The sequence below is a fragment of the Capsicum annuum genome, chromosome 7, assembly GCF_002878395.1.
Source record: "Capsicum annuum cultivar UCD-10X-F1 chromosome 7, UCD10Xv1.1, whole genome shotgun sequence".
NCBI lineage: Eukaryota > Viridiplantae > Streptophyta > Magnoliopsida > Solanales > Solanaceae > Capsicum > Capsicum annuum.
The window spans coordinates 210,449,934-210,475,192 of NC_061117.1; the positions used below are offsets into that span (position 1 = coordinate 210,449,934).

Below are 25,259 nucleotides of genomic sequence, written 5' to 3' on the forward strand. Positions count from 1 at the left end.
TACAACACCTCAATGTCTTGCAAGGTGATAGTTGCTTCACCTGTTCTAATGTAGAAAGTATGTGTTTCCGCCAACGCTTAACTAATGAAGTGATCAAACTATGACTGATAGCAGGCCTATTATATCTAGAAATACCATAAAATCCAGATAATTTAATCACTTTTAAAACTCGTAGATGAATAGGATATTTTTCTACGAGCTTCCAAAAACGTCCATCACCATTTCTCGTATTAAGAATCATAGCAACACTTCCATCCCGTATATCTCGTGATCTATGAGTGAGTTGTTTAGTTAATACAAACGGTTCAAGTGGCCCGGGATCCAACTTGTATGAACTACTACCAGCCATAAAAAAAGTATCTATACATAAGTGAATATTTTCATTATAATAAATAAATTAATCAGCCATAAAAAGGAAAACATTGTTCTCTTAAACATGAACAATGTCTACAAATAATTTTTTCTCCTTTAAAAATATCCCAAATTGAAAAGAAATTTAAATCCATCTGTTTCGAAATCATAATTTGGAGCATAGTTGGCTAATTTTTGAGAAATATAAAAGTTTAAAATAGAGAGTTAAGTTGAGTCTAGGAAAATAGAGAGTAAATTCGTACCAAAAATAATACTAAAGAAGCACTCTTTCTATGGAGCTTGAGGCTAGGGTTTCGCAATCCGAAACACAGCTGAACGAACAATTACTTAGATGGATGAAATTGCATTGTCAATTGCATCAACCAATTGCTTAAAAATCGAAGTCGCCAGAGTAGTCGCCAGATAGAGATAAGAGCAAAATGCTTTTTTTTTTTTTCAGAATTAGGGCCACTGGTTATTTGGTTGAAAAAAAAAAGATAACAACAGTCACGAATTACTTATAAAACGTTACTTACAGTGACGTTTTATGGTACGTTTAAAATTCACGCCGTTAGTTTTGACTCTTATATTTTTTTAATAAAATAATAAAGTAATACATTATTGAGAACAACGTTTATACTAGTTTTGTAAAAAAAATTTAAAAACATATTATTTTGGTGAATTGATTCAAAAAATGGCTTATTTCGGTCAACAATTCCCTCTATCATCACTCATAACTAATTCCATGGGATACTTGCAACATCACCTGTCATTTACAACTTACAACTGTGGTTTTTAACATTTGACAAATTTATACCGGTAAGTACACTGACAGGCTAATATTAGTATGGACTCCTATATTGCTCTGATTCTCCAAAAGATTGTCACATCTTCTAAAAATACATGATTTTGAAGTATCTAGCACACACCAATTGATATTTTTGAAGAGTTTGAGCAAGATAGCACTTTTGCACTTCATGGAAAACGCAAGTAACGTAACAGAAAAGAAAATGACAAAGAAAGAATTGTAGTTTCTCTATGTTGTTTTCTGTTATTGTCTTCTTCTTCTACATCCAAATTGAAACTCTCACCAATGATGTCCCTTTCCATTCCAAGACCATCTCATTCTGCCGTTCTTCTTCAATCCTCACCCTAAATGGAGTTCCTCTTTCATTCACCCGTTCTTTGGCTTGTAACAGATTTTCTTTGCTTACTCTCTTTCCCTGCAACCAATTTCTGCACAAGAATAGGATACACTTCTCTTCTCTTCCCAGATTTTTATCCAAGAAAATGAGCAGACTTGAGGTGCTAGGAAAATGGACTCCATGGCAAGTCTTGCTTGTGCAATATAAACTGTAAAACACAACTCCAGTGATTCAAAAATTGATTGGTAATATATCAAATTTTTGTTAAAGAATGCAGAATAAATATAATTAGCGTTGTGACTATTTTCCGTTGCTTCTTTGTCACCAAAAGTGACAAGTCCTTTGTGAGTTGAAGACTTGGCCAATAACAATTCCATAGCTAGTTTTAGAAACTCCAGCGCATCGATTCTGCACATTGTTTTCCCCATGTGTGGGAGTTTAAACATACTGTTGAAAACCAACCATTCACTCCCTTTACCCCTTTTCTTCATTCTTCTCAATTCACTTGCCGATTCTTCAATTTTTATCTCCCCAACTTGTAATCTTAAAACAAAAAGATTTGCATAATCGAGAAGTATTCTTTTTGTCTCCTCAAATCTTCACTGATGACTGGTTGATTCTTCCTCAGTTTTCTTATGGATGTGAATCTCAAATCCTTTCTTCTTTGACCCATGTCTTCAATAACTGGAGGCTGTTGACACCTAATTTTTGGACTCCACAACTAAATTTAATCCTGAGTTTCTTTGATTTTTAATAAAATTAAAATATTTATTTCATCTGAATAAAAATTTATTAAATATATTTGTATGTAATTTTGTCATTTTAAGTAGTGATTATAATTTATCGTATTCAATTATACGAGATTTTATAATTTTATTACTTAAATATTTATTTTACAAAATATCGGATTTTAATTAAGGCTTATCTTGAAAATAAATTTAAAGGATTAAAATTTTGATTTGAATATAACTTACTCTCAAAAATAATTTATTCGGATAAAAATGTGTTTAATTTTATCGAATCAAGAAGCTCGGGATTAAATGAGCTATTAATTCGCTTCAATTACTGATTTAATTTAGCCAGTCTATTAGATTTGGCCATAATCAAAATCAAATTGGCCACAATTGCGATGCAATTGGCCAATTGATCTTCAATTTGTCCAAAACTTAAATGAATGGCCAAATCCCCAATTTGGACCCAATTTTGCGAAACAACTTCAGCAGCCCAAAAAGAATAATTATCAACCCAACAACATTAGTGGCCCAAACACACCTAACCCAGTCCAATAAATAATCCAACCCGGCCCAAACCCCCTTACTTCTCTATCTGATTTAACAAGAAACAGTAGCAACACCAACAATATATGCACCATTCCAAATTGTGACAACTTCCTTCATTGACAACACCACGAACCCAACCTGACCCAGCTCCGAAACCCATCCCCAACAACATCGATGAACATCAGACACCTTCAATATCGTCATCCCGACCTCAAACCGAGCTCCAACCCGTCTTTTTCTTCTTCATCATGCGTCTCACATGGGTTCGTACGCGTAGGGCTCGGGAACGTTCTAGAACAAGCCTAGGTGGCTCATCTAACATCCATATTCCACGAATCTCGGGTACCATGGTACGAATCCGTACATACCTGGTTGATTTTCATTGGTTTAGAATAAATTCTGTTTTTTCTAATATCGATTGGTCCACCCTCTCGGATTTATCTGAGAAAATTTCAAAATTCGTAGGAGTTTGTTGGTACAAAACATTATCTAAGTTCAAATTTTGAATTAATTCTGGAAGAAAATCCCAAAATTATCCCCAGGAGGCCCCATTTTTGTTTCCATCGATTGAAACCCTAAAAAACGAACCCTAGCCCATTCTCTATAGAAAGGTTGTTTTAGGAAGCTGAGGGGGGAGAAAGTTCTTTCTAGTGTTGGAGTTTTTGAGGTTCAGAAAAGGAAGATTTTTCCTCTGTGACATTTTTAGGGTTTGATTTTTTTTGAGGTCGGAGAAGGGGGGACAAATTCTGAGGTGAAAACTTTGAGGTTTCGAAGGTTTCTTAGAAAAGGGGAAACCCATAGTTTTAGGATTCTTCTTTTTTCTCTTTCTGTGGAATCCTTACTGGTAATTGAAGCTTTCGAGCGAGAGATGAAGATATCAAGGTGTTAGGGTTCTCAGAAGATAAAATCTATCTCCTTTTTCTGTAGAATATCCTCTCTCTTTTGTTTCCTTTCAGAAGTTTGGTCGATTATTTGGGAAGTTCCCGAATCGACAATATCAAATCCCAATAGTGACAACTTCTCTGATAGCTCGGGTCCCTATTTTGCTGCACCCGAAGAGGTAAGCATACTCTTGTTTTTTTAGCTTCGTCACTTTCTGTTCCATCCCTTATTTTTCCTCTGTAAAATTAGTTTAATTGTTTAGTGACAATCATGAATGAGGCTGGGTTTTGTCTACTGTAGAGGCCCTGAAGGCCATAGGTTTGGTTACGATGATGTTCACGTTGTGATATTCAAGTAATTTCAAATGTATTTTGTATTATATGCGAGCTGTATCGGCTAAGGAAGAAAAGAATGTTTATTGACTACATGTTTAAATTTTGATCTAAACCTGTTGGGTTGAGTTTTATGTCGCTATTTGTTTGACTATATGGGTTAGAAAACTGCATATTGATGGAAGTTGGCAATTTATGTTTTTGATTTCGTGTCATTCCCAGTTGTTTGGTCTTTCCTTGATACAATTTCGTTCATGTACCGTTAGTAGTTATCCATTCGAAATCGGGGCCTGGCAGTACAAATTTCATGTCCTCTTTGATTTTTCTTTTGTGGAAAATGTTTGGAGTCTTACGCATGTTTGGTCCATCCTGTCTTTTCATTGTTTGAACAAGATAAACTCTTCATCATGTTGTCTTTAACGACTAATGTCAAAAGAAGCGGTAGGTTTACCCTCCAAAGACGTCAAGACGATCCTTTAAAATGTCTGTTTTGAGTAGTTTTCCTTTCTCTGATTTCTTTTCTCAAGAATGCGACATCCTTTAATAAATTGAATATCCAGTGAATGTTTTGATAATAGAAGATCTTTTCATCCTTCTGTGATGTCTAAACGCCAATATTTTAATTTTTCCACCTAAGTAATATGTTCGAAAATCTTCTGGGGTTTGGAGTTAAGGCCGTTGTCTGTTAAAACTTGATTTGTCTCGCGTATCTCATCTAGCAATCTGATTTAGTTCTTTCTAAGAATTTTGTTGTCATGTTTGTACAATGCATAAATAAAACTGTGTAAAGTTTAGTTAAGCAAGTTTTTTTTTTTAATTCCAAACAAGTATGACACCCAATTGGTTTACCTCCCTGGGATTCACTTGTGAGTTTGGTTATCATTGTTCTCTTCTCCCCTATTTCTGGCATAACACGCTTGTTTACTGCTAGTAATTCACATGCTAGCGTAGTTAGATTCGATCTATGTACAATCCTTGTCGAATTGATTCATTCATATTTTATTCTTACTTTATGCGGACTTTTCTTGTGTAATGTTTTAATTACAAGTTGTTTGCTTCATTTACAAAAAATGTGGAGTGAACTATATGGTTCTATTTTTTTTATTAGCTTCCTGAACCTCGGAACGACATATTTCTTGTAGCATCCCAGGTCGCCAAAAGATTCCCATAGCAACATATTAGTTGTTCCCGAATGAAAACAGAGAGATTAGACTAATGTGAATTTTATTATATGCCATAATATCGTCCCATGTCTTTTTTAGTTAGTCATTAATTAGGTGTCAACTTTCGAACATAGGATAAGTTCTTTACTTCTGTCTTTGCATTCTAGATATGTGTTAATTTCCTCTTTTTTCTCTTTTGCATGTGAATTTATTCTCTGAGTCTGAATGGACTCCTTCCTTCGACATTTTCGCAATGGGCCATTGAGGCCCACCAGTTTAGAAGACTTTGAACTCCCATTAGTACGATCGCAAGGAGTCGAAGAAAAAAAATGAAGGATTAAATCCATTTGAAGCGGCTACAAGACCCAAAAATTTCATTTGTTATTTCGTCATCTTTGTTTCTTTATTTATTTATTTTATTATTTATTCATTCGGGCCTCGAAGCCAAAGTTGTATTTAATACAGGTGGAGGTAAAACTCAAGCTAAAGGCTTAAAAACATAGAATTAGGACAGGTGAAAGGAGAAATGGGTTGAAAACCCAACTATTAGATTAGGACAGGTTTAGCGATTTGGGCTTCAAAGCCTAAATCACTACTTCTCCTCCCTTCCCCTTTCTTTTTGATTATTTGTTTTGCATGCCTTTTTGTGAACCTAGTCAAATCCCCTAATGAATTCGCTAAAAATTAACTTTTGCAAACTTTCAAAGTATTTCTAAAAGTCAACCATTTTTCAATAAATCAAATTTTAGAAAGTTAATCAGAGATGTTTTCAAACAGTTCGAATAACTGCAAGTTAGCGGACGTTTTAGGTACCTAACACCTTCCTAAAACGTTAATAGGAACCGCTTATCTAGAATCTCTAACTTAAAACGATTTCCCTGTTTTGAATCGTTTAAAATGCTTTATAAAGGTTTCTTAATTCCTTTTCAAAATTAAGTGGCGACTCTTTCAAAAATCAAAATTTTTTGCAAAATAGAAATGGCGACTCTGATGGGGATTTTTAACTAGGTTCTAATCAAATGTTTGATTTCGTCTTTTGATTTACTGTTTATATGTTTATATGTTTCGATTCTGTAAAGTTTAACTATCGCATCTCATAGTATATTCCTACATTATTTAAACTATTTTGGGGTTTTGTGGTATCCCGGCCCCTGTTGATCAATTCCAAAAATGTGTTGGAAATACAAATAATTTATTAGCACGTGAGTCGTCTGATGGCTGTTTGTATTTTCAAACTCAAGTTGTCCGCTTGAGAACTATTGTTCAAACCCACTCTAGACACCGAGGATAGAACAAAACCAAAATCCTATTTTAGGCATGAGCCTAGGACGACCCAATACCCGAGCGGGGTATTGGGCCCATTAGAAAACCTGCCCTACGTCTATTGACCCCGAGTCAATCACGGATGGATCATACTTATGTGTTGGAGAAATATATGCTTGTCTAAATTCAATCCATTACCCTTTGGGGTTGGGGAAAGACTTATCTTTGTCTTCTTTTATGTAGATATAGCTCAATTTCATTCCCGTGAAAAGTTCAAGATGGTTACCAAACCTGACGATTACCTGAAATTGTGGTGGGATTACATGGGTCCATATGAGATAAAAATTTTTAGGACACACATCAGGCACCTGCCTTCGTTGATCGAAATGGACACTTGGCTTGAAATGATCCACGTGCTTACGACTTTTTGGGATGATCAGAATATGGTGTTTCACTTCGGGGATGTGGAATTGACTCCTACCATCAAAGAAGTGTTAATTTGCTATGAGAGTATTGAAATGTGTTTCAAGAGAAAGGAAAAACCTGATAAGAACATTTTAGTTTCTACCGTGTGGGATCGTCAAACAATCAAAGAGGCATTTTTAACTGATGACGACACCTAGCTAGGGGAACGTGATGGATCAAATATCACTTTTTGGGAGTTGTATTGTCGGTTTGGAAGATTCAATGCCTTCCGCAAATTTGGACATAAATTTGAGTCTGAAGCAAAATGGAAGAAGATGAGAGCCTTTGCGTTTGCGGTAGGTTTACTCGAAACCATGGTGTTCCCACAGAGGAAAAATGGCACAATTCATCCAAGGGTTGTTACGGTGGCCCATGCACTTTTCTTTGGAGTAGATTACGCTTCTACCAAGGTATTCCACAATTTAGCTCCCATGATTGTTGTCGACATATATCGAGCCTTGGGACGGTGTCAAGTCGAAAATCATTTCTTTCAAGGTTGCAACCTAATATTACAATGGTGGATGATGAAGCATTTGGAAAAGGATTCGAGAATGGTACAACCTAATCATAAAACAGGGTGGATATGCTAGCTTCGCATGACATGTTGTTGTTTCTACACAGGTTCAAAAGGGAAGCATCTCACGAATTTTGGTTTAAGACTTTCGGGGAATTAAGAGATAACGATGTGTAATGGTCCATTAACTCTCTTCGTTCAGGGAAATACACCATTCGAGGGGGCAAGTGGCCTTTCCTAGTGCTTCCCGATCTCAGGGGGACCCGGCCCTACAATCCTGGCAGAGTTCTTAGGCAATTCGAGATCAAGCAGGAGGCACCAAAAATAGATTCCATGCTTAGGTTTTTTACCGAATACAATGAAAGTAAGTCTCCACTCAAAGACGGCATGATAAATGGATGGAGAAGAAGAAGGTGGACGGAAGTGACTTTCTGTATAGAGCATGACCCTGAAGTCAGCGACACTTACAAGGTGTGGTTGAAAAAGAGGGCATTAATTCTGGGACCAAATGTGCCCACTCAGGTGGTGGATGTAGAATCCGAGCATCAAATTCGACTCCATAGGCTACAAGATGAGTTCCAGAAAAGTGAAATCACGCACCGGCAGATACACATAGAGGACACTTTAACCTTACGTATATTGAGGGAAGAGTTGAAAAGAACTAGGCAAGACACTGATGATGCCAGGCAATGTCTAATCGATTTGGATGATAGCATGGCCTCCCAACTCGATAGTATAGGGAAAATGACTTACGACTGTAAGGCATAGTTATGCGGGAGTCATCTTATCATCAATAGGTATCAAATAGCACATGAGGTAAACAAGGAAAAGAAGACAAAAGCAGACGAAGAGGCCTCTAGTAGCTAGTTTTTCTATTCTCCCCTGCGCGGGAACTTATCTTCTTTCATGTTATTTCCCCTTTTCCCTAAAGATTTTATCCCTATTTCGTTATCTTTTGTAGGCATTTATGCCCATTTTGTGTCTATATGAGTTGGGGGTTAATGGATTGACTTTGAGGAAGCACATATTTTCTTCAAAAAATCATTAGGCCTGAACCCTTGGCTCAAAAAGGGTCACCCCAACTAGGATACACATCATTATAATGTTTTGTGTAATATAACTATTTTATGTGCTTATGTGCATTTGTTGAGATCAAAGGCAAGTTTATCCACTATGTCCTACGGATGAATTTGGCTATGACTTGAACAACTCTGTGTAGTTATTTCCTGTCAAATATTTTGCATTACTTATCACATATGGAAACTAACACATTTGCCTTTGAGTTGTTTTACTTTGCAGATAATAGAAATTACTCTGTGTTGATATAAGCTGGTAGAACATCCCTACTTTACCTGATCGAAAGCGCACAAAATCCCATCCTCTGACCATCATCCAGAAATGACAAGAAATAACGAAGAGAGCACACTGACTATCTGGGACAATGTGATAGCGGAACAGAATGAGATGATTGCAGAACTTGCAAGAAAGTTAGAAATGCTTCAGGAGGAAGTAAATCGCACTCGAAATTTGGCTAACTTGGCCTTCACCGTTAATGCCCCCGCTCCAGACGGACACAGGACTCCACTCCAAATCCCTTCCCTCAGCACCCCTATTCTCGGGGACCAACCAACTAACGTATCATCCGGCTCCGCTCCTCCATTTGTCCAAAATACTAATTGTAAAAATAATCCAGACGCCTACCATCCACAAAATCCGTCTGTAACCCCACAGAACCCATCTTCGAATCCATTCCCAAATCCTCAAAACACATTCTCAAATCAACAAAACGCATTTTCAAATCCGCAAGATTCACTCCCAAATCTACAAAATACGCCAAACCTACCTTCGAATACACCAAATTCATTTCCAAATCTGCAAAATCCTTCTCCGCCAAACTACTTACAAAGTCCACAGAACCTTTCTAATTTCCAAAACATCCTCCCCACTTACCAACCAAGTTCCTTCCTTCTGCAAAATCAGGCCTCCCTTCCAAATCCCTTCAAGCCATCATATCCCCTGATATCTATGAACCCCTTTCTAACCCCGAGATGGGCCATTACGAGGAGAAGGAGAAAGAATGGAGGGCCCAGCATGAAAGAAATTTACTAGCTATGAAGGAAGAGATCATGAGGATCAAAGAGTCTCATAGAGCCAAGGACCACGACGGTTTGGGCTATGACGATTTATGTGTTCACCCGAGAGTAGATCTACCAGAAGGGTACAAAGTCCCTAAGTTTGAGATATTTGATGGTACCAGAAATCCAATGGCCCATCTAAGAAGGTACTGTGAGCAACTGGTAGGGATAGGGAAAAATGAGGCGCTATTGATGCGCCTATTCAGTCGAAGTTTGAATGGTGAAGCCTTGGAGTGGTTCATATCTCAGGAGCCAAAAAAGTTGACTGGTTGGAAAGCATTGGCCAAGGGTTTCCTTGATCGGTTCGCATTCAACATCAAAATAGTCCCTGACCGATATTCACTAGATCAGATCAAATAAAAGAGCGTTGAGAGTTTTTGAGACTATGCTTTTCGTTGGAGGAAAGAAGCTGCCAAAGTACAACCCCCCATGTACAGGGAGGAAATGGTATCTGTGTCCTTTCACCCTCAAGAAGGAGAATATTATACCAGGATGGTGTCCGCTGTCAGAGCAACCTTTGCGGATTTGGTAAAATTAGGAGAATCATTGGAAGAAGGTATTCGAATAGGGAAAATTGCCAAAACCCCGACATCGTCTGGAACTGCCATATTTTCTAAGAAGAAGAAGGAAGAGGTAGGTATGGTTTTTGTTAATTCTGTTACAAAATTAAAACAACGGTTTAACTCTAGAAATGTTTTAATGAAAGTTAACATTGTGCCTATCATTCGGGGGCAGCAGGGCACAGTACAGAGGATTGTGTCCACTTGAAACACAAGATCCAGGATTTAATTGAGCAAAAGGTCATCACGCTCGAGGCACCTACTCCAAATGTTAGCAGTAATCCACTACCCAACCATGGGGGATCTACAGTCAACATAATTGAGATAGAGGGTGAATGGGCATTTGTCAAGACCATTACCCAGTTGAACTCTGAAAAGAACAAAAGAGCGAAAAAGGTAGGAAAGATAGAGAAAGTTGTGGCTGCCTTAAGTATCAGCGAGAAAACCCCATTTATAGTGATGACAATCCTGACTCAAGTGTACGCTCCCCCTCCAAGAAAGGAATTTATTGTGCAAACCATTGCTGCCCAAGGGATGATGCGATCGGGACAATGTTACATCCCTGAGGAATTGACCAACAAAAAAGATTCACAAAAATGGCCAATCACTGAAGGAAAGGCTGAGGAATTTTGAAGGCGTATGCAACCAAATGATTACTCAATTGTTAAACACTTAGAGAAAATGCCAGCCCAAATCTCTGTCTTGGCACTATTAATGAGTTCGTAATACCACCGACAGGCTTTATCAAAGGTCTTGGATGAAACGTATGTTCCCGCAGGAATGAGTGTTGAGAGCCTGGCTGCGATGATAGGGATCATTGTGGGGAATCATCGCATATCATTCAGTGATGAAAAATTACCGTTTGAAGGAGCGATGCACAACAAAGCCATGCATATCGCCATCGTTTACCGCGATTATGCAATTAATTAGGTAATAATAGATGACGGATATGGTGTGAATATTTTTCCCCTCTCTACGCTGGTTAAAATGGGCTATGATTTAGGAAAAATTCATCAAAGCCACGTAAATGTGAGAGCATTCGATGGTGGGAAGAGAGATACCATAGGAGAGATTGATTTGCACATCCAAATGGGGCCTGCTGAGTTCAAAACTAAGTTTTATGTAATGGATATCCATCCTAGCTACAACCTGCTCTTGGGAAGACCATGGATACACGATGCAAAGGCAGTTTCATCACCCCTTCATCAATTATTGAAGTTCATTTAGGAAGATCATGAAGTAGTCATTCAAGGAGAAGGAAGTCGAGCAGATCGACCCAATAGTTATGTGCCGGTAATTGAAGATGTTCCAAAAGGTAACAGTTTCTATACAGTGGAAAGTATAAATGCTGTAGACAGAGATTCGACACCCAAAGTACCAATGCCTTCTGTCTATAAAATGATTGCAATGGTGATGTTAAGAAATAGGTTCGAACCTAGTCGAGGCTTGGGCAAGAATTTACAAGGAATTATTGATCCTATTGCGATCCCAGAGAGAGGCTCAAAGTATGGGTTAGGATATCAGCCTACCAAGAAGGATAGGGTTGAGGATAAGCCAGAGAAGAGTCTGTTTAGGACCTTGCCACTCCTGTTCCAGTCATTTCCTGTACGAGAGGTGTTAGATGATGATGGTCTTGAGGATGGGATAGGAGATCTGTTCGAAGGATGCAATTCTATACCAGAAGATCTCCCAAAGTCCAGCGGGGTGAAGTAGATTGCGCCAGGGGAGGCCTTGCAAAATTGGACCTCCGCTCCACTTATAACCCGTCACCCATCGTGGTAGATGAAAGGGAAATTACTGATAGTTTTTAAAATCGGTGATGATCTAGAAGAGGCCCCGTGATCCACCTTTTATATCTCAAAACTTCCTTCTTGTATCTTACTTCATTCAAAAAGGCATGGACTTGTATTTGCGCAAGTCATGAGCTACGATTTTGTAATTATCTCCCAAATTTCAATGAAAAGGCCTTCATTTATTTAGAAAATTCTATTATTTCTAAAACACTCCTAATCATATATTTTGTTATTATCTTATTATCATCTAACTTGGTTTGTTTGTCCATTACAGTAATAGTAGCTTAAAATCTACCAATGTCGTGTCATGTCAAAGCTTGAACGAACAAAATAAGGGGAACAATGATGATTGGAATGATGATGACGAGGAACGATTAGTCGAAGATATGGAGGAATTTGAGAATCGTGAAAAACCCAATCTGGAGGAAACTGAAACAGTCAACTTAGGAGATCACGATGAAATCAAAGAGACAAGTGTCAGTATACACCTAGCGGCGCCACAAAGGAAAGAGCTCATCCACCTGTTGTGGGAATACATCGACGTGTTTTCTTGGTTCTATGATGATATGCCAGGGTTGAGCACTAACATTGTGTCACATAAGTTGCCAATAAATTCGGAGTTTGATCCAGTCAAGCAAAAAATGCAAAAATTCAAGCCATATTTAAGTCTAAAGATCAAGGAAGAAGTGACAAAACAAATCAGTCTAATATTGTCGAGGTCACAAAATATCCAACGTGGTTGGCTAACATCGTCCCTGTGCCGAAGAAGGACGACAAGATTTGAATTTGTGTTGACTATAAAGACTTGAATAGAGCCAGTCCTAAAGATAATTTTCCATTGCCCAACATCCACATTCTCATCGATAACTGTGCAAAACATGAAATGCAGTCATTCATTGATTGTTTTACCGGGTATCATCAGATATTGATGGATGAGGAAGATGCAGAAAAAATAGCTTTTATTATACCCTGGGGTGTTTATCATTACAGGGTAATGCTGTTTGGTCTCAAAAATGCAGGTGCAACATATATGAGGTCTATGACGATGATTTTCCATGATATGATCCATAAAGAGATTGAGGTGTACGTGGATGATGTAATTATCAAATCCCATGAGAGTTCGGATCATCTGACTCATCTGGAGAAATTTTTCAACAGATTAAGAAGGTACAGTTTGAAATTAAACCCTACTAAGTGTGCTTTTGGTGTGCCATCAGGGAATTTGCTGGGGTTCATAGTCAGTAGAAGAGGCATCGAGTTAGACCCATCCAAAATCAAGACAATTCAGGATTTGCCACCGCCAAAGACTAAGAAGGAAGTTATGAGTTTCATGGGTCATTTGAATTACATTAGCAGGTTTATCGCACAGTCAACAGTCATATGCGATCCAATTCTCAAGATGTTGAAGAAAAATGCATTGAACGAGTGGACAGAAGAATGTCAGAGAGCTTTTAACTGCATCAAGGAATACTTATCTACACCGCCGGTTTTGGTTCCACCAAGAGAAGGAATTCCATTATTGCTTTACCTATCAGTCTCAATAATTGTAGCATCCCAGGTCCTCGGACAACATGATGAGACCAGTAGGAGAGAGAAAGCTCTTTACTACTTGAGCAAAAAGTTCACGCCATATGAAGCCTGTTACACTCTTATAGAAAGGACATGTTGTGCTTTGACTTGGACGACACAAAAGTTGAGGCATTATCTGTCGTCCTACACAACATACCTCATCTCGAGAATGGATCCATTAAAGTATATTTTCCAAAAAGGCCATGCCTACGGGAAAGATAGCTAAGTGGAGAATGTTGCTGAGTGAGTTTAACATTATGTATGTAACCCAAAAAGAAATCAAGGGGAAAGCCTTAGCAGATAATTTGGTAGAGAACCCAGTTGATGAGGAACATGAGCCACTTCAAACTTACTTTCCAGATGAGGAAGTTTTGTTCATAGGAGAAGACATTACATTACAGAGATTTACCCCGGATGGAGGCTATTTTTTGATGGGGCAGTCAACTTCAAAGGTTCAGGAATTGGAGCAGTTTTGGTGTCAGAAATAGGCCAGCATTATCCGGTAACTGCTAAGTTACATTTTCCATGCACCAATAACATGGCTGAATATGAGGCTTGCATTCTGGGTCTCAAATTGGCACTTGATATGGGTGTTTGTGAATTGTTAGTCATTGGGGATTCAGATTTGCTGATTCACCAGGTACGGGGAGAATGGGCCGTAAAAAATCCCAAGATCACTCTTTATGTGGAGCTGGTGCAAGAATTATGTGAAAGATTCAAGGAAGTTGATTTCAGGCATATCCCACAGATACAAAATGAGTTTGCTGATTCTTTGGCCACTATATCTTCCATGATTCAGCACCCGGATCAGAGTTACATTGATCCTTTGGAAATAAGCTTGAAAGAGCAACCCGCGCATTGTGTACTAGTGGAAGAGGAGCCTGATGGAAAGCCTTGATACTATGACATTAAAAGGTATTTGGAATATGGAATATATCCTGAAGAGGCTAGTAACAACCAAAAGAAGACAATCCGGCCTTTGGCAAAGAATTACTTTCCAAGTGGGGAAATTCTTTTTAGGAGGACTCCTTATTTGGGATTTCTAAGATGTGTCGATGCTGCGGAAGCCAATAAATTGATAAAAGAGGTACACGCTAGAATTTGTGGCCCCCACATGAATGGGTTTGTCCTTGCCAGAAAGATCCTGAGAATCGGTTACTTCTGGATGACTATGGAAAATGATTGTAATAAGTATGTGGAGAGATGTCCAAAATGTCAAATTCATGGAGATCTGATTCGAATGCCTCCACACGAGCTTCACCTAATGAATTTGCCTTGGCCTTTCGTAGCTTGGGGGCATGGATGTCATTGGACCAATAGAGCCATTAGCGTCGAATGGGCATAGATTTATTTTGGTTGCCATTGATTATTTCACCAAGTGGGTCGAAGCGGCTTTGTAGAGAGCCGTCACTAAGAAAGTGGTTGCGGATTTCATCAGAAATAACTTGATTTTCCAGTTTGAAGTACCGAAATCGATCATTACTGACAATGGGGCAAACTTGAACAGTCACTTGATGAAAGAAATTTGTGATCAGTTCAAGATTGTGCATCGCAACTCGATTGTATATCGTCCCCAAATGAATGGAGCTATGGAAGCGGCCAACAAGAATATCAAGAGGATCTTGAGAAAGATGATAAAAAATGATAGATCATGGCATGAGATGTTACCTTATGCTTTGCTAGGGTATCGCACAACAGGGGTGACCCCCTATTTACTTGTCTATGGGAATGAAGCTGTGATACCTGCTGAAGTTGAAATACCTTCCCTAAGGATTATTCAGGAATCTGGACTAAGTAACGAAGAATGGGTTCATGCTCGCTATGAACAACTCATGTTGATTGATGAAAAGAGAATGGTCGTTGTATGCTATGTTCAGTTGTACCAACACAGGATGGTTCGTACCTTTAACAAGAAGGTGAGGGCTCGGGCATTTGAAGTAGGGAAACTGGTTCTGAAATAAATATTCCCTCACCAAGAAGAGTACAAGGGTAAGTTCGCTCCAAACTAGCAAGGGCCATACATAGTTCACAAGGTGCTATCTGGAGGAGCTCTGATTTTGTCTGAGATGGATGGCACGGAGTGGACCAAACCAATCAATTTCAATGAGGTAAAGAGATATTATGTTTGAAGGACATTCTACCTTTTGTGTTTCTTTAGTTAATTTACTTGTAATCGCCTTTGTAATAATGTTGTTTTCTAGTGTGTGACTGTCTAGAGTCCTTCTTTTATGTACGAACTACGTTTGACCTGAATTCCCAAGAAAGGGATACGTAGGCAGACTATGTCGGCATCGATCAACCCCTTAGGATGATTTATCCTTTCCTCTTATGTATGAGCTACGTGATTACCTGAATTCCCAATAAAAGGGATATGTAGGCGGCCTATGTCGGCTTCGGTCAACCCATTAGATTTTCTATATATATCCCTAGTGTAGTTCTGAACTACGTTTGACCTGATTCCTGCTTCACCGGGATACGTAGGCATCCCAACGGCTTGGTCATATAACCCCAGGAAATGGAAACTGGGGCAGAATTTTTGAGAAGGAATCTCAAAAATTCAGAAGAGAAGATCGACATCCAACAAAGAGAATGAAGATTAGCAAAGACTTCAGATCCACTAGGATTGGTATCATCTCAAAAAACTTTAAACTGAGGCAGAAATATTGAGGAAGACCTCAAAATTTCCACCAAATGCCAGAACATATTCCAAATTCCCCAGCACCAGAGGTTAAAGCTTTGGAAGCCACCAACTGTAACAAAGTTTGGGTAGACTCAATTTTTGGCTATGATAGAACTACTTGAAGAAACCCTCCAACAATGATCATGAGTTTTGGAAACCATCTATCAAATATATTCAAAACCACGAGGAGGACGTTCCTTGAGCTAGTACATGACATGACTGGAAGAGATTTTCTAAAGTTTTACAGAAGTTTTCAAAATTATTTTCAAAAATTTAAGTCTATTTTCAAAAATCTTATGACTCACTTATTTAGTACTTGCCTGAACATCATTTGGGATGGAGTGTCAGGGTGGAAGTCACAACATGACGGAATGCCCAAGAGATGGCAAGGAGCAAATCGAGGATTGAAGAAGTTCAACATGGAGTGATTTTATTCAAACTAATCATTTTTCTTAGGATGAAGGAATCAATACATAAAAATAAGAGTCTCTTTCAAAAATCCCCGAGCAAATTGGGAGCCACAACAGATCATTAATGCCCAAGAATGGTATTTTAGGGTAGCCCTAAAAATGGGTTAACAACTATTTATTGAGGACCTTTTGATTTGTCCATCTCATTGTAGAAAGCAAGACGATGACAGATAAATTTAGGTAAAATTGTTTTCATCATTGCCCCAAGGGCTATTGCATATCATCGCTACAAGGTCTATTGCATATCATCGCCACAAGGGCTATGGCATATCATCGCCACAAGGGCTATTGCATATCATCGCCACAAGGGTTATTGCATATCATCGCCACAAGGGCTATTGCATATCATCACCAAGTGGGCTATTGCATATCATTGCCCCAAGGGCCATTACATATCATTGCCACAAAAGCCATCTCATACTATCGCCCCAAAGGCTATTGCATATCATTGCCATAAGGGCTATTGCATATCATCGCCACAAGGGCTATTGCATATCATTTCCCCAAGGGCCATTACATATCATTGCTACAAAATCCATCTCATACCATCGCCCCAGAAGGCATTCAACATCTGTTGACATGCTAGACAAAAATACTGGTGTCGAGGATATCTCATCATTTCATGAATCAGCATATGAATGCATCGAGGGTGCACGATTTGAAGGGGCGTCTTTAAGTCGCTATCCAAGGATGAATGATATATAATGTTTTCTGGAAATTGACAATTTGAGGGTCACCTATAAGCCACATTATTTGAAATAAGATAGTGTGCAAGATCACCTATGAGTTGATAGCATGTAGGTCATCCGTAAGCTACAACAACATCCTAACTGGATGGTGTGCAAGATCACCCAAAAGTTAATAGTTCAAAGGTTATCCATAAGTTGCAACTAAATCCTTACCGGAGGATATGCAAGATTGTCAAATTGATACGTCCAAGGGTTCACTATAAGCCGCGTCATATCCAAGATCGATTATGTGCAGGATTACCCAAATACTATCAATTTGAGGGATTATCTATAAGTCATACTGTATCCAAAGTCGGATGATGTGCAGGAACACCTGAAAACTAGCGATTGAAGAGATATCTGTAAGCCATCTCTTATCCAAAGTCGAATAATGTGCAGGATTGCCTGAAAGCTAGAAATTCAAAGTATATCTGTAAGTCGCCTCGTATCCAATATTAAATAATACGCAAGATTTTCCAAAGATTAACAACTTGAGAAAAATTTATAAATCGATCATCGACTATAACCGGAGAGGTTATCATTCCACACACGACAAGTAATACAGGTAACCAAAAAGGTTGCCTCACTAGTATAAGATTACACTGTTGTAGGGACCGTTCTGCATAAAGTATCACCGGGGTCACCCCACTTTGAAAACATATTTTCTCGACAAATGTCATAATTATACAACAACCAAGAGGGTTGTTGTGTTTTTTGTTGCGGGTTATTTCATTCCAAACAGGTACATGAAGAGATTACTCTGCCTTTCTGGCCGCAACTCATGTGGAGATATGGTAAAAGACTACCTACCTCTTTCGTGAATTATGTTAGCACTAATAATTTTGTTTGCGATATTGCCTAGAGCATCCAAGAGGATGAAAATCTCAAATAAAACCCACAGGTGTGGCTGACTCCAAAAAGGACGCAGCACAACATGGAACTCTTTCTTAGCAGCAAAACAGGACATAGTCTAAAGAGGGACATCAAACTCTTTGGACGCGAGCTAAATGATGATCACCACCACCATCTAACCACACTTCTATTAGAAGGAATGTGGGTACTTTTGGATATTCTGGTCTCACCTTTACCTCTGGGATGTTTGTTAACTCATACTGAGGGGAACTTTCGTTTCTTTCAAATTCGGGTGGCAACACACTTAGAGTTTTGAAAATTATACCCACATAAATTCTTACCTATGGATAAGAAGATCTCCACGTTCATGGTTAAGAGGTTACAAGCCTTTTTATGCAACTCACTAATTTGTCACTCATCCCGAGCCAAAGATCGTCTGAAATAGAAGACTATCTTTTTTACCGATCGAGTCGAACTACAAGCAGTCTGATTCCCTACAATCTTGGGGATATGTAGACTAGGATCTATGTAGAAAACTCGACTGCATTCCAACCTCTCCCCAATCTCTTTATTCCCCAGTTTCTCGGTTTTATCAAAAACTCTAAAATTGAGGTAGCTTGTGAATTTTTTGAAAATCATGCTCAAGATCAAGCTTTATGAACTACAAGTGGCCTGAATTCTCATGTAACCTGAGATATGTAGGAAACCAAATACCGAGGTTCGGTCGTAACTCTATAAACTCATGCGAAAGCCAACCTCATTCAGGTATGAATTTGTGGTCGGACAAAAATTAGGAACGTCAACCTCCCTTTGACCAGGGTTACTTGCATCTACCCTACCTAAAGGGAGGGGGCAGTTGTTGACACCTAATTTTTGGACTCCACGACTAAATTTAATCCTGAGTTTCTTTGATTTTTAATAAAATTAAAATATTTATTCATCTGAATAAAAATTTATTAGATATATTTGAACGTAATTTTGTCATTTTAAGTAGTGATTATAATTTATCGTATTCAATTATACGAGATTTTATAATTTTGTTACTTAAATATTTATTTTACAAAATATCAGATTTTAATTAAGGCTTACCTTGAAAATAAATTTAAAGGATTAAAATTTTGATTTGAATATAACTTACTCTCAAAAATAATTTATTCGGATAAGTATGTGTTTAATTTTATCGAATCAAGAAGCTCGGGATTAAATGAGCTATTAATTCGCTTCAATTGTTGTTTAATTTAGCCAATCTATTAGATTTGGCCATAATCGAAATCAAATTGGCCACAATTGCAATACAATTGGCCAATTGATCTTCAATTTGTCCAACACTTAAATGAATGGCTAAATTCCCAATTTGAACCCAATTTTGCGAAACAACTTCAGCAGCTCAAAAAGAATAATTATCAACCCAACAACATTAGTGGCCCAAACACACCTAATCCAGTCCAATAAATGATCAAACTTGGCCCAAACCCCCTTACTTCTCTATCTGATTCAATAAGAAACAACACCAACACCAACAGTATATGCACAATTCCAAATCGCGACAACCTTCTCCATTGACAACACCACGAACCCAACCTGACAACCTTGAACCTGACCCAGCTTCGAAACCCATCCCCAACAACATCGATCAATATCAGACACCTTCAATATCATCATCCTGACCTCAACCCGAGCTCCAACCCTTTTGTTTCTTCTTCATCATGCGTCTCACGTGGGTTCGTACGCGTAGGGCTCGGGAACATTTTAGAACAAGCCTCGGTGGCTCATCCAACTTCCATATTCCGCGAATCTCGGGTACCATGGTACGAATCCTTACATACCTGGTTGATTTTCATTGGTTTGGAATAAATTTTGTTTTTTCTAACTTTAATTGGTCCACCCGCTCGGATTTATCTTAGAAAATTCCAAAATTCGTAGGAGTTTGTTTGTACAAAACGTTATCTCAGTTCAAATTTTGAATTTCTTCCGAAAGAAATTATCCCCAGGAGGCCCCATTTTTGTTTCTATCGATTGAAACCCTAAAAAATGAACCCTAGCCCATTCTCTAGATGAAGGCTGGTTGGGGGGGGGGGGGGGGAGAGTTCTTTCTAGGGTTGGAGTTTCTGAGGTTCAGAAAAGGAAGATTTTTCCTTTGTGACATTTTTAGGGTTTGATTTTTTTTGAGGTCGGAGGGGGGGGGGGGGGGGAATTCTGGGGGGAAAACTTTGAGGTTTCGAAAGTTTCTTAGAAAAGGGGAAACCCATAGTTTTAGGATTCTTCTTTTTTCTGTTTCTGTGGAATCCTTACTGGTGATTGAAGCTTTCGAGCGAGAGATAAAGATATCTAGGTGTTAGGGTTCTCAAAAGATAAAAGCTATCTCCTTTTTCTGTAGAATATCCTCTCTCTTTTGTTTCCTTTCAGAAGTTTGGTTGATCATTTGGGAAGTTCCCGAAGCAACAATATCAACTCCCGATAGTGATAACTTCGCTGATAGCTCGGGTCCCTGTTTTGCTGCACCCAAAGAGGTAAGCATACTCTTGTTCTTTTAGCTTCGTCACTTTCTGCTTCATCCCTTATTTTTCCTCTGTAAAATTAGTTTAATTGTTTAGTGACAATCATGAATGAGGCTGGCTTTTGTCTGCGGTAGAGGCCCTGAAGGCCATAGGTTTGGTTGCGATGATTTTCACGTTGTGATATTCAAGTAATTTCAACTGTATTTTGTATTATATGCGAGCTGTGTCGGCTAAGGAAGAAAAGAATGCTTATTGACTGCATGTTTAAATTTTGATCTAAACCTGTTGGGTTGAGTTTTATGTCGCTATTTGTTTGACTATATGGGTTAGAAAACTGCATATTGATGGAAGTTGGCAATTTATGTTTTTGATTTCGTGTCATTCCCAGTTGTTTGGTCTTTCCTTGATACAATTTCATTCATGTACCGTTAGTAGTTATCAATTCGAAATCGGGGCCTGGCAGTGCAAATTTCATGTCCTCTTTGATTTTTCTTTTGTGGAAAATGTTTGGAGTCTTACGCATGTTTGGTCCATCCTGTCTTTTCATTGTTTCAACAAGATAAACTCTTTATCATGTTGTCTTTAACGACTAATGTCAAAAGAAGTGGTAGGTTTACTCTCCAAAGATGTCAAGCCGATCCTTTAAAATATCCGTTTTGAGTAGTTTTCCTTTCTCTGATTTCTTTTCTCAAGAATGCGACATCCTTTAATAAATTGAATATCCAGTGAATGTTTTGATAATAGAAGATCTTTTCATCCTTCCGTGATGTCTAAACGCCAATATTTTAATTTTTCACCTAAGTAATATGCTCGAAAATCTTCTGGGGTTTGGAGTTAAGGCCGTTGTCTGTCAAAACTTGATTTGTCTCGCGTATCTCATCTAGCAATCTGATTTAGTTCTTTCTGAGAATTTTGTTGTCATGTTTGTACAATGCATAAATAAAAATGTGTAAAGTTTAGTTAAGCAAGTTTTTTTTTTTAATTCCAAACAAGTATGACACCCAATTGGTTTACCTCCCTGGGATACACTTGTGAGTTTGGTTATCATTGTTCTCTTCTCCCCTATTTCTGGCATAACACGCTTGTTTACTGCTAGTAATTCACATGCTAGCCTAGTTAGATTCGAACCATGTACAATCCTTGTCGAATTGATTCATTCATATTTTATTCTTACTTTATGCGGAATTTTCTTGTGTAATGATTGAATTACAAGTTGTTTGCTTCATTTACTAAAAACGTGGAGTGAACTATATGGTTCTATTTTTTTTATTATCTTCCTAAACCTTGGAACGACATATTTCTTGTAGCATCCAAGGTCGCAAAAGATTCTCATAGCAACATATTAGTTGTTCCTGAATGAAAACAGCGAGATTAGACTAATGTGAATTTTATTATATGCCATAATGTCGTCCCATGTCTTTTTTAGTTAGTCATTCATTAGGTGTCAACTTTCAAACATAGGATAAGTTCTTTACTTCTGTCTTTGCATTCCAGATATGTGTTAATTTCCTCTTTTTTTTCTTTTGCATGTGAATTTATTCTCTGAGTCTGAATGGATTCCTTCCTTCCACATTTTCGCAATGGGCCATTGAGGCCCGCCAGTTTAGAAGACTTTGAACGCCCATTAGTACGATCACAAGGAGTCGAAGGAAAAAAAAGACGATTAAACCCATTTGAAGCGGCTACAAGACCCAAAAATTTCATTTGTTATTTCGTCGTCATTGTTTATTTATTTATTTATTTTCTCATTTATTCATTCGAGGCTCGAAGCCAAAGTTGTATTTATTACAGGTGGAGGCAAAACTCGAGCTAAAGGCTTAAAAACATAGAATTAGGATAGGTGAAAGGAGAAATGGGTTGAAAACCCAACTAGATTAGGACAGGTTTAGCGATTTGGGCTTCAAAGCCTAAATCACTACTTCTCCTCCATTCCCCTTTCATTTTGATTATTTGTTTTTCATGCCTTTTTGCGAACCTAGTCAAATCCCCTAATGAATTCGCTAAAAATTAACTTTTGCAAACTTTCAAAGTATTTCTAAAAGTCAACCATTTTTCAATAAATCAAATTTTAGAAAGTTAATCAAAGATGTTTTCGAACAGTTCGGATAACCGCAAGTTAGCGGACGTTTTAGGTGCCTAACACCTTCCTAAAACGTTAATAGGAACCGTTTATCTAGAATCTCTAACTTAATATGATTTCCCTATTTTAAATCATTTAAAATGTTTTATAAAGGTTTCTTAATTCCTTTTCAAATTTAAGTGGCGACTCTTTCAAAAATAAAAAATTTTCGCAAAACAGAGGCCATAGAATCCCTCCCCCCATGTTAAAATCCACTATAAGAACAGTTTGTGCATCATCAGGCACGGCTTCTATAATTGCTGAGTTAGCAGCAAAATAAGCAAATTTCCCCAATGGGAAAACTTGGTAGAAGACCTTGAATGTTGCTTCAATAATCTTACTTGATTATTGTCTCAAGTAACTTCCTTGATCCTCTATTTCCAGTAATAAGTTAGAAGCAACACGTTCCAGTGATTCACCTAAAGGATTTATTTTTTCCTTTATGTTTCTTATGATCACTTCTGCTGGTTCCTTGTGACCATTCTTCATGGCCTCTCCATAAGCTGCAAATAAATGATGAAGTCTCATTTGGCTATCCATTTCTCTAATATTTCCTGGAAGTATAAGTGAAGTAGCACTATTTGTTGATGACAAAAGCTCACTAGATACTCATGAAAGAGCAAGACTCCATTAATCTCCATCTCTTTTCATTTCAGAAGAGATGTTGTTCATATTTCCATTTCCTTCACTTTCATTATCATTCAACCATCGGCAGACATCATCGAACTCCGAGTCATCCATGGGAATATCAGTAAGAACATCATCATCTGAGAAAAGGGATGTGAAATCTGAGAAGGACTGGGATGTGAAATCTAAGAAGGAAATCCCAGAGGAATCTTGATCCTTGGAGTTGAGTGAAGAATAAGTTATACCATGCTTTCCATTTTCATAATCACTTTGGATGCCACAAAATTCAGTTTGATGGAAAGTTGAACACCATGAGTTGTGAAGAAGCTCTGATTGCATCTTCTTGATGCTTTCTTACAGGGAAAAAAGAAATTTTTCTCTTTTTTTTATAGGTTTGTGTTTCAGTGTTTGATCCATATGATTTGGGTAGGTATATATATATTAATAGGGGAAACTTTTAAATAATTTCCGTTGAGAAGAATTCTCATAAAGGGATGTCATAACAATTGAAATTCCAACTTAGAGACATCTAGGAAATTTTGAGTTTTACATAGGCTTAAGTCATCGACATGCTCTCAAACTTATTCCGAAAAATCACTCAGACCCCTCAACTAAGGTCTGAGCCTATCAGGCTCCTAACCCACCCGAATTTTGATCCAATTGGGCCTTTTTTGTCCAATCAGCTAAGAGCTCAAATGTGTGTAATACACACGCGATGATGTGGCAAAAAGAGCTAATTGGAAGCTGACATGTGGCATTGTGGGTCCAATAATTATTAAAAGCTTAATTATAATTTAAAACAAATAAAAAAAATTGGTCCCCTTCAACCCCCCACCCTACCCATCCCCTACAACCCCTACCCCACCCCGCCCTACTTGCTCTTTCATCGTCTCTCCATTTTCTTGCCATCTTCTTCTTCATCTTTTAATTTTTTATTTTTTTTATATCTAATTAGAGAGAGTGAATATAATCAAAAAACATTTTCTACGACCCTCCCCCCCCAACCCGATCCCCAACTCCCTCTTATTATCTTCTTCTCCATTTCTGTAAAAAAAAAATCTACTTTTTTTTTTTAGAAATCTTATTTATTTACCAATCTAATTCATATTTATTGTTATTTTTCTTCTTCTTGTGTTGTGGGTTCCCTAGTATTTAAATTCTTTAATAATATCAAGTTAGCCCGAAAAAAATGAAGTTTTGCCGAAATCAAATTTACTCCGCAAAAATAAGAGAAATGTATTAATATGCTAAAGTTTATGGCTTCCACTGCTTTTCTTTTCTTTTTTTTTTAATTAAAAATTATTAATTGTATTAACAAGATTGTTAAAATTTTAAAAGAAAAAAAAATATAGATGAAGAAGATGGCTGGGGCTGGGGGGAGGGGGGAGTAGGGCCCTGCTTTTTTTTCTTTAAAAGTTAATATTTATTATTGTATTAAATAAATTGAAATGTGACTTTTAAAAAAAACGCACTATTTGAGACAATATTCACACGCCTAAGGAGAGTGTGTCAAATCAGTATTTTGTGTCTGATAGGTACCAATTTTAGCACTTGAGGGGCCTGATAGGTACAAGCCTTAGTTGAGAGGTCTAAGTGAATTTTTGAGAAAAGTTTGAGGGCTTGACAATGACTTAAATCTTTTACATATTAAGAGGATTTGACTATACGCCATGTAAATCATTTTACAATTATCATATCACCATTTGAATAACCGGGCTAGATAGACTATATTGGTTGGTTTTCGTCAGCTGATTAATAAAACTTTCGTTCATCCCACAAAAATAAAAAGGAAAAGAGGATACATACATTATAAATGATACATATATAACCTTC

The 25,259-nt window shown here is 37.8% G+C and overlaps 1 pseudogene; it reads right to left on the reverse strand.

The window, feature by feature from the left end:
* Positions 1–1,338: 1,338 nt before the first annotated feature.
* Positions 1,339–23,817, reverse strand: LOC107877336 (annotated as a pseudogene).
* Positions 23,818–25,259: the final 1,442 nt, after the last annotated feature.